This window comes from Macaca nemestrina, chromosome 1 (assembly GCF_043159975.1).
Source record: "Macaca nemestrina isolate mMacNem1 chromosome 1, mMacNem.hap1, whole genome shotgun sequence".
Classification (NCBI taxonomy): Eukaryota; Metazoa; Chordata; class Mammalia; order Primates; family Cercopithecidae; genus Macaca; species Macaca nemestrina.
The window spans coordinates 210464470-210475318 of record NC_092125.1 but is presented as its reverse complement, the minus strand read 5'-3'; positions in this window follow the sequence as shown (position 1 = coordinate 210475318).

Sequence of the window (10849 nt, the reverse complement as noted above, 5' to 3'; positions counted from 1 at the left end):
GCAGATGGCAGAGCCTAGGGTGTGAATGACATTATTACAGGGATTCAAGTGTTCGTCTCTTTATCTAGTTAACTATTTATGGAGCATCTTCTAAGTCCTTGGCCCTGGGGATGCAACAATGAGCAAGAAGCCCTTTTGGAACTTACATTCTGGTGGGAGAGACAGAAAATTCAAAAATAAAGATACATATTAAATGAGAGGATCGCTGATAATAAGTGTCATGAAGGAAATCACCCAGTGCTGGGTTAGAGGGGGCAAGGGAAAGGGGGTTACCTTAGCAGGTTCCCAGAGCTTCACTGAAGAGCTTTATTTGAGCTGCAACTAGAGGATGAGAAGGTGCTGACCTTGTAAAAAGCAGAGGAATGAGCACTGCAGGCGGAAGGAACAGCATATGCAAAAGCTCTGAGGGGGAAAAGGGATGGTTGGGAATCCTTTTTATTTTTCTAAACAAGCAAATCAATATAAAACTATAATTATTTAGTTATTAGTAGTGCCAGATTAATTTTTTCATTCAGCAAATCAAGCCCCTACTGTGTAGACGGCCCTGGTTTAGGCCCTGGGGACAAACAACGATGAATGAAAGCGACATTCTTGTCGCACAGGTCCTCAGCCTGGCACCCCATGAAGATGAGCTGGTCTGATGTTTGCAAAGGGCTCCCCAGCTTGGATCCTTGGGGAATCCAAATAAACCCTGCGGGTTCTGGCATCCCAGGCCTCCCTCCAGCCGGCTGGCGGCTCCAGGCCTCCATAGGCAGGCGGCTTCTCTGTTTCCTGCCTTTCCCTCCCCCACCCACCTGGGCACAGAGGGTCTTTCATCCATTGTTACTGCTTCCTGCCCATCCATCTCCAGCTGCTGGTCTGAACCCTGCAGATTTACACTGACAAGCGGATGCTTTTACCAGGACCCTCGAGGGGGATAGGGAGGGGAGTGATGTGGAGTGTTGGGAGGAGAGGGGGGAGGGAGGACCAGAGCTCTGTGACAAGGAAGAGTTTCCTGCTCTGAAGAGGTGTTAGACCCTGAGGGCTGAGAGGACGGGAAGCAGGCCTCTGTCCCCAAAGCCTCCCCCACCACGCTGGGGGAGGGGGTGATTTATGACCCCTGACCTGGCAGGGCCTCCAATTCCCTTGGACTGGGTTTGGGTTCAGCTACATCTTCCCTGGCTAAGGGATGCATAAAATGAGCACTGAGCTTGGAGTCAGGAGACCTGGGTTTCCGTACCCTCTCCACCAACTATCAGCTGAGTGACTTAAGAAAGTTTCTTAGCCTCTCTGGGCCTCGGTTTCCTCACTGGAGAGGTGGGTCTGATAACCCATGCCCAGCAGAGGTTATTGTGAAAATGAGTATGATCATGTAGGATAGATGGTTGCAAAATACCATAAAATGAAGAGCATTTCCTCCCCTGGAGCTTTCTCCTTCTATCCGAAGAAGAAGGTTATAAGCTGGCTTCTGTTAAGACAGACTTGATTGAGCACCTACTATGTGCCAGCTGCTGTTTGGGGTATTGAAGATAAGGAGACACAAGTTCTTGCTTTTTCTTTTGAGATGGAGTTTCACTCTCGTTGCCCAGGCTGGAGTGCAATGGCACGATCACGGCTCACCGCAACCTCCGCCTCCCAGGTTCAAGCAATTCTCCTGCCTCAGCCTCCCTAGTAGCTGGGATTATAGGCATATGCCACCACGCCCGGCCAATTTTGTATTTTTAGTAGAGACAGGGTTTCTCCATGTTGGTCAGGCTGGTCTCGAACTCCCGACCTCAGGTGATCCACCTTCCTCGGCTTCCCAAAGTGCTGGGATTACAAGCGTGAGCCACCACGCCCAGCCAAGTTCTTGCTCTTAAATGAAACAGACAGACATTCAGCATGCAATTGACTGCAGCATTTGGACACAGCGGCCAAGAATGTAGCTCTGGAGCCAGGCTGCCTGGGTTCATTTCCCAGCTCTGCCACTTACTGGTTGTGTGGTCGTAGGCAAATTACTTAACCTCTCTGTGCTTCAGTTTCCAAAGTCTGTACAGTGGAGGTAATGATTGCCCACTGCATAAGATTGTTGTGAGGACGAAATGATTTAATACTTTTTTTTTTTTTTTTGAGACGGAGTCTCACTCTGTCGCCCAGGCTGGAGTGCAGTGGCCGGATCTCAGCTCACTGCAAGCTCCGCCTCCCGGGTTTACGCCATTCTCCCGCCTCAGCCTCCCGAGTAGCTGGGACTACAGGCGCCCGCCACTGCGCCCGGCTAGTTTTTTTTGTATTTTTTAGTAGAGACGGGGTTTCACCATGTTAGCCAGGATGGTCTCGATCTCCTGACCTCGTGATCCGCCTGTCTCGGCCTCCCGAAGTGCCGGGATTACAGGCTTGAGCCACCGCACCCGGCCGATTTAATACTTTTAAAGCATTTAGTATATGCCTGTCATACAGAAAGTGCTCCATAAATAAAGTTATTATTATAGGTGCTGATGAAGTCAACATGGAGTGGGGAGGGCATGGCCAGCCTATAATCCCAGCACTTTGGGAGGCAGAGACGGGAGGATAGTTTGAGCCTAGGAGTTTGAGACCAGCCTGGGCAACATGGCAAAACTTGTCTCTACAAAAAATACAAAAATTGGGCCAGGCACAGGGCTCACATCTGTAATCCCAGCACTTTGGGAGGCCGAGGTGGGCAAATCACTTGAGGTCAGGAGTGTGCCTGTAGTCCCAGTTCCTTGGAAGGCTAAAGTGAGAGGATCACTTGAGCCCAGGAGGCAGCGGTTGCAGTGAGCCGAGGGTGCCACTGCACTCCAGCCTGGGTGATGGAGCAAGACTCGTCTCAAAAACAAACAAACAAACAACAACAGAAGAAACATCACCGTGTCCGTGAGCTGATTCATTCAGCTGCTGGTCTAGCTTCTGGCTTCATTCATCCACCAACTCTTCGGTGAGCACCTACTATGCGCAAGGCACCTTCCTTGGTGCTGGGGCTATAAAACAAAGCAGAGCTGGTCCCTGGCCCTGGAGCTCACCATTCATACGGGGAGGAAATGAGGAAATAACCTGTTTCATCAAATGACCAGAGACTGCTACAGCCTCTGGAGCTGCCCCCAGGCAGACTCTCGGTGGTTTGTACACTTCTCAAATGAACATGCCCCAAACCAGATTCCCACACTCACCCCTCCTGCTTGCAGGTTCCCCGACTAGAGAATGGCACCAGCACCTCAAAGGCGCTCAGGTCAGAAACCTGTGTGTCCCCTCCGGTACCCTCCACGCTACCCCACCACTCATCCCATCCATCTGCAGCCCCTGTGACTTTTGTTTCAAAAGGACATATTTGTAATCCATCTTCTGTTCTCTCTGTTTTCCCATCTTAGTCCAGGCTGCCATCACTGCTGCCTGGATGCCACGTCCATTGCCTAACTTGCCTTCTTGCTGCCTGCCTTCCCCTCTAATCCTTGTCCCACACAGCAGTCAAGAACAGGCTTCTCCAGGCCGGGGGCAGTGGCTTACGCCTGTAATCCCAGCACTTTGGGAGGCCAAGGGGGCAGATCACCTGAGGTCAGGAGTTCAAGACCAGCCTGGCCAACATGGTGAAACCCTGTCTCTACTAAAAATACAAAAACTGGCCGGGCGTGGTGGTGGGTGCCTGTAATCCCAGTTACTCGGGAGGCTGAGGCAGGCGAATTGCTTGAGCCCAGGAGGTGGAGGTTGCAGTGAACGGTAATGGAGCTACTGCACTCCAGCCCAGGCAACAGAGCAAGACTCCATCTCAAAAGAAAAAAAAAAAAAAAGAAAAGAACAGGCTTCTTCAAAGGCAAACCACATCCCCGTTTCACTACTGAAAACCTTGCTTCAGTAGCTTCCCACCGCTCTGGAATCAAACCAGAAGCCTATGCACATCCTTAAAGCCAGCACACGTCTGGCCCTGCCCTCTTCCAACCTCCTCCTGCAAGTCTCCACCCTTTTCCCCCTGTTCTCTGGCTTTTTAGTTCCTTGAGCCACCAGACTCCCTCTCCTGGAGATGCTCTTCTTTCTTTCTTTGCTGGGCTGGCTTCTTCTCACCCTTCCGGTCTCAGCTTGTATCTTCCCTCCTTCCAGAGGCCTCCCTGCCCATCCCAGCTAAAGTAAATCTCCCCTGTCAGTTTTTTGTTTTTTGTCTTTTTGAGACAAGAGTTTCGCAATCTCAGCTCACTGCAACTTCCGCCTCCCGGGTTCAAGTGATTCTTCTGCCTCAGCCTTCCTAGTAGCTGGGATTACAGGCATGAACCACTATGCCTGGCTAATTTTTGTATTTTCTGTAGAGACAGGGTTTCACCATGTTGGTCAGGCTGGTCTTGAACTCCTGACCTCTGGTGATCCACCTGCCTCAGTCTCTCAAAATGCTGGGATTACAGGCATGAGCCACCACTCCTGGCCCCCTGTCAGTCTTTCTCAGCACTGTTTGTTTCCTTCATAGCACTTTGTAATTATTTTATTTGTTGATTTTTATGTCTGTCTACCCCCTCTAGAGATCAGGATCTCCCAAAGGCAGCATCCAGGCCTGTCTTGTTCCTTAGGGTTCCTGCAGCCGACAGCCTACTAGCCTACAGCCTACAGTGCCTGCCAGAGCCGGCCCTCTGTTCATGTTTCCAAATACTGAGACTTGGTGGGTCCAGACCACTCTGCTCAGTCACCCGCAGTGACTCCCAGCTCCCTTTCTGCTCACCCAGAATCACGCTCTCTCCTCTCCCCAGTCTCAGTGGAATAACTTGTGGGTTATCTTGTCATCTATCAATCTCTAATAAAAACCAGATTATTTTTAGAACAGGTGAAAGCAACGATCTAACATCTCTGAGAGGATTTTCCACTCCCATCTGCCTTTCTACTACAATTTGGTTTCCTGTGGTGGTTGCAGAGGCTGCCGAACCAGCCAGCTTTGTTATTCTGGGGTGCAGAAAAGAGCCTCAAAAGAAAGCCAAGCCCCTCTTCTTCCACCCTGCAGAGAGAAAGAAATGTGGTGTCTAGTGCATGTGCCTGGTGTACAGTGGGAAGCCTGGGATGAAGCCTTGTGCTCATTTGCTGTGTGACCTTGGGCTGGTCACTTTCCCTCTCTGAGCCTCAGTCACCCACCTGTAAAAGGAAGGGGTTGGAGCATTAATTACTAAAGGTCTGTGACAGCGAAAATTTGGATGGCACCATGGGCATCGGTTACACTCTTGGGCATCGGTTACACTCTTGGGCATCGGTTACGTGACAGTCCCAGTTCTTTCTATGAAATGAACTGTAGTTGGTGCCTCTTTTAGTGTATGTGCAGATGTATGCAAATTAACACAAAATAAGAACCCCAGAGGCTCTCGTTCACAGGACCAACGTCTGGCCAGACCTGGGATGAAAGAAGAAATGTAGCTCATATTTTCAACACTGCTTGGTGTCTTTCCCAACATCGCACTCTTACAGAGAGGAAACTGAGGAGGGAAAGTGACTTGCCTGAGGCCATGCAGCAAGACACTGACAAAGTATAATTAGCAGCCAGGTCTCCATTCTAGCACTTTCCTGACCTCATCTTCCTGCCATTTAGCCATAGGCCTGGGGCTAGAACCTAGCTCTAAGGGAAGTTTGTCCTCTAGTTGACACAAAGTGGACTGGGATGAGCTTCCTAAAGAAGTTCAAACAAAATACTTTTTTTTTTTTTTGACAGGGTCTCACTATGTTTCCAAGCCAGAGTGTAGTGGCGTGATCATTGCTCACTACAGCCTCCATTTCCCTGGCTCAAGCAATCCTCTCACCTCAGCCTTCTGAGTAGCTGGGAGTATAGGTGTGTGCCACCATACCCAGCTACTTTATTTTTTTTTTAATTTTTATTTTTTTTGAGACGGAGTCTCACTCTGTCACCCAGGCTGGAGTGCAGCGGCCGGATCTCAGCTCACTGCAAGCTCCGCCTTCCGGGTTCACACCATTCTGCCTCAGCCTCCCGAGTAGCTGGGACTACAGGCGCCCGCCACCTCGCCAGGCTAGTTTTTTGTATCTTTTTTTAGTAGAGATGGGGTTTCACCGTGTTAGCCAGGATGGTCTCGATCTCCTAACCTCGTGATCCTCCCGTCTCGGCCTCCCAAAGTGCTGGGATTACAGGCTTGAGCCACCGCGCCCGGCCTACCCAGCTACTTTAAAAAAATTTTTTTGTAGAGATGAGGTCTCACTATGTTCCCCAGGCTGGACTCAAACTCCTGGGCTTAAGCAATCTTCCCAAAGTGCTAGAGTTACAGGTGTGAGCCACCACACCCAGCCCCCAAATACTCTGTCTTTGGAGCAGGGAGAGGTGGGTTATTTTGGTTATGTGCCGGGGGCGGGGCGGGAGGCGTCGGGGAGGGAGGCAGGGGGATGAATCAGAATGGAGTTGCAGAGAGACCATTCCATGTAGGGGGACCAGCATATGCTAAGATGCAGATGTAGAAAAAAAGCACAACCAAGCTCAGAAGTTGTTTATAAAGACAACTTCAAGACATACCAGCCGGGCACATGGCTCATACCTGTAATCCCAGCACTTTGGGAGGCTGAAGCGGGTGGATCACCTGAGGTCAGGAGTTGAGACCAGCCTGGACAACATGGCAAAATCCCATCCCTACTAAAAATACAAAAATTAGCTGGGTGTGGTGGCGAATGCCTGTAATCCCAGCTACTCAGGAGGCTGAGGTAGGAGAATCACTTGAACCCAGGAGGTGGAGGTTGCAGTGAGCCGAGAGTGCATCACTGCACTCCAGCCTGGGTGACAGAGTGAGACTCTGTCTCAAAAAAAAAAAAGAAGACATGCCTCCCCACTGTGTCCCCTTCTAATCAGAATGCACCCCCCTCCCCGCCAACTAAGTCTCTTTTAATTAGAAATTCCGGAACCTCCATTACCTGTAAGATAGAGCACGTGTAGAGAAATCATGAAAAACAAGCCTGGGGACCAACTTGTAAAGCCTGAAATGGCAAAGCTTAGGAATACGGACTTCATTCTGAAAGCAATAGGGAGCCATTGAAGGTTTCATGGCAGTCAGAGAAGTGATCAGATTCATATTTAGGGTGATCCAATTACCTGCTGGTGGCAAGGAAATCAGTCTGAAGACTGAGGCCGTAGTTCCAGAGGGAAAGACAAAGGCCCGAAGCAGGTCTACGTGGCAGGGTTGGAGATGGGCATTTGTCTGAATGGAGCAGACTGAGCCTGTTTGGATGGGGAAGCGAGGGAGAGGGCTGAGAACTGTGGGTTCCACTTAATCCAGTGAGCAAGGGTGCTGAGGCCCCTCTGTCCTTTTTGTTACTGGCTATTTCCCCAAGCCAGTGCCCATGCAGAAGGTGAGGCTGGGGTCAGTGGAGCAACTGCCCGCCAGCTATAGAGGCCAGAGGGCAGCTTGACTGTTCCCTGGAAACTTTTATTCTATTATTTGGGCTTATTAAGGAAAGACTTCAGGGCCTTAGGGGACCACAAGTCAAATATTTCTCAAACCTTCATTTAGTACTCACTAGGGCAAAGTTCTAGTGTAGTGGACAGATATATTGAGGCTATATTTTCTGAATATCAAACTGGGACACATGAACTGCATAGGAGTTTTTCAAATTTGACATTTATTTATATGAAAAGTCCTTTAATGACATTTTTTGGGTTGAATTGTGCCCTCCCAAAATATATGTTGAGGTCCTAACCTGTAGTGCCTCAGAATGTGACCTTACTTGGAAATAAGGTCATGGCAGGTATAATTAGTTCAGATGAGGTCATACTGGAGCAGGATGGGCCCTTCATCCCATATGACTGGTGTCGTTATATGAAGAGGAGAGAGACACACAGGGAGAATGCCACGGGATGACGGAGGCCGAAACTGGAGGGGTGTTTGTCAAAAACCTGGGAATGCCAAGAACTGAAGGCCACCACCAGAAGCTAGGAAGGGGCAAAGAAGGACTCTACTCAGATTCTCAGGGATAGCACAGCCCCGAGGACATCTGCATTTCAATCTCTGGTCTTCAGAACTAGGAGAGAAAACATTTTTGTTGGTTTAGGCCTCCCAGCTTGTGGTACTTTGTTATAGCAGCCTAAGAAACTGATAGTGTCTACGTTAGGCCGGCACAGTGGCTCGTGCCTGTAACCCCAGGACTTTGGGAGGCCGAGGTGGGTGGATCACCTGAGGTCAGGAGTTTGAGACCAGCCTAGCCAATATGGTGACACCCCATCTCTACTAAAAATACAAAAATTAGCCAGGCGTGGTGGTGTGCGCATGTAGTCCCAGCTACTTGGGAAGCTGAGGCAGGAGAATTGCTTGAATCTGGGAGGCGGAGGTTGCAGTGAGCCGAGATCATGCCACCACACTCCAACCTGGGTGACAGAGCGAGACCCTGTCTCAAAAAAAAAAAAAAAAAAAAAAAAAAATTAAATCACATATAATTGTCCGTTTGGGCCCTCACTGATCACCACTTCTTTTTTTTTTTTTTTTGAGACGGAGTCTCGCTCTGTCGCCCAGGCTGGAGTGCAGTGGCCGGATCTCGGCTCACTGCAAGCTCCGCCCCCCGGGTTTACGCCATTCTCCTGCCTCAGCCTCCCGAGTAGCTGGGACTACAGGCGCCTGCCACTGCGCCCGGCTAGTGTTTTGTATTTTTTAGTAGAGACGGGGTTTCACCGTGTTAGCCAGGATGGTCTCGATCTCCTGACCTCGTGATCTGCCCGTCTCGGCCTCCCAAAGTGCTGGGATTACAGGCTTGAGCCACCGCGCCCGGCCTGATCACCACTTCTAAGGGAGGGCGCTTCTCTAGAACAACCGTGCCTATAGGTCCCCAGTCCCAGGGCAATGCTTTGAGGGGCTTTTTGCCTGGGCTCTGACTGCTCCCTGGCCCCTCCACTCAGCAGCCTCCCTCCCCTCCCCTCCCCTCTCAGCTCCAGCACATCATCTTCTGTTTGGGCTTCTCCTCCTGTTGTGCCCTCCATGTGGCCCCCCTTTTCTCCCAACACCAGCTTCCACTTCTCCTTCCTCAGTGGAGTGGGTAAGAGCAGACCGCTTGGTTTCAAGTCCTGGCTGTGCCATTTTCTAGCATCTAGCAGTGAGAACTTGGGCAAGTTCTTTCCTTCTCAATGCCTCAATTTCCTCATCTATAAAAGGGGAATACTAGCAGTTCCTAGCTCACAGGGTTGTTTGGGGATGGAAAGGTATTAAAAAGCCTTACGGGGGCTTAGCTCTTTAATCTGGCTTCTAGTAAGCTCACAAAAGTGGTTGTTATTATTATTATTATTATATTCTTTTAGAGATAGGGATTATTGTAGAATGCAGTGGCATGATCATTGTACACTACAGCTTCAAACTCCTGGGCTCAGGTGATCCTCCTGCCTCAGCCTCCATAGTAGCTAGGACTACAGGCACATGACACCACACCTGGCTAATGTTTAAATTTTTTGCAGAGATAGGGTCTTGCTATGTTGGCCAGGCTGGTCTCAAACTCCTGGCCTTAAGCGATCCTCCCACCTCAGCCTCCCAAAGTGCAAGGATAAGAGGTGTGGGTCTCCATGCCTGGCCTAGAGTGGTTATTGTTATCTGCTTGTCCTCCTGGCCTCCAGAATGCCTCCCTGACCACTGACTCAGCCTCTCGCTGGATTGTGTTACCCACATGGTATTGGAGCTGTCCGCCTTGCCTGCCTCTTCCAGACTGTGCTCCTCTCTGGTTAGGAAAGGGGCTATTCTGCATCCTTGGGTCCTAGCACATAGCAGGTACTCAATGCATGCTTGTTGAATGACCCGTTGAGCAGAGAAGAGGAGAGAATTGGCCGAGGCCAAGAAGGTCTGGGATGTAGAGGTTGGGGACAACTTTCACAGGACGGTGTGCCCATCCTTCTAGAAGTCAGTCTTCTTTTTTTTTTGAGACAGAGTCTCGCTCTGTCACCCAGACTGGAGTGCAGTGGCGCGATATCGGCTCACTGCAACCTCTGCCTCCCAGATTCAAGTGATTCTCCTGCCTCAGCCTCCCGAGTAGCTGGGACTACAGGCGTGTGCCACCATGCCCAGCTAATTTTTTTGTATTTTTAGTAGAGATGGGGTTTCACCATGTTAGCCAGGATGGTCTTGATCTCCTGACCTCGTGATCCACCCGCCTCGGCCTCCCAAAGTGCTGGGATTACAGGCGTGACCCACCGTGCCCGGCCCAGAAATGAGATCTTACTCTAGGTTCTCGAACCCTGCTCCAGCACCCCTGACCTTGCCCCCAACCCCAGCACATCCTGCCCTCCCATGGCACCCCCTCCACACCCTGTTGCCCACGCACACCTGCCCCGTCCCCAGGCAGCAGCTTCCCCTGACACACATTTTCCACTGCTAGGCGGGGCAGAGCAGGTTACAGGTGAAAACAAGGTTTCCTTTCCTGAGTCCTTCCCCCACCTCCCAGCCCTACTCCCTTGTTTGGTTTCTGTCCCTGCAGAACATACCTGTCCACAGTCCCTGACTTCAATGGCACAGGGTCCGTTGGGGGCCAGAACATTCGAGGCTATGTGACTGCCACCTAGGGTCTTGGATCAGGTACAGGGTATAGTGAGGACCTTGGCTCTGCTGCATTTGAACTGTGTGACTCTGGGTAAGCCCGTTCCCCTCTCTGAGCCGGGTGACTCTGGGCAAGCCCCTTCTGCCCTCTTTCCCCATCTGCAAAAAGGAATAGTAATTCCAGTCCCCTGGGACTGTTATGGGAATTAAAAGGGACAATGGAGGGAGTGCAAATGAGTTCTATCAATCCGATTATTTGTGGGGACAGGGCAGGTACCCAGTGTAAGTAGGAGAGGTCCCCTTCTCTGGGCCCAGCACTATGCCAGCCACTGAGGGGTCGTGAGTGTTTAGAATCTAGCGTGTGTTCAGGATGGGGGAGGGAGACTCCAGTGGACAGTACACTAGCCTGGGAGTAA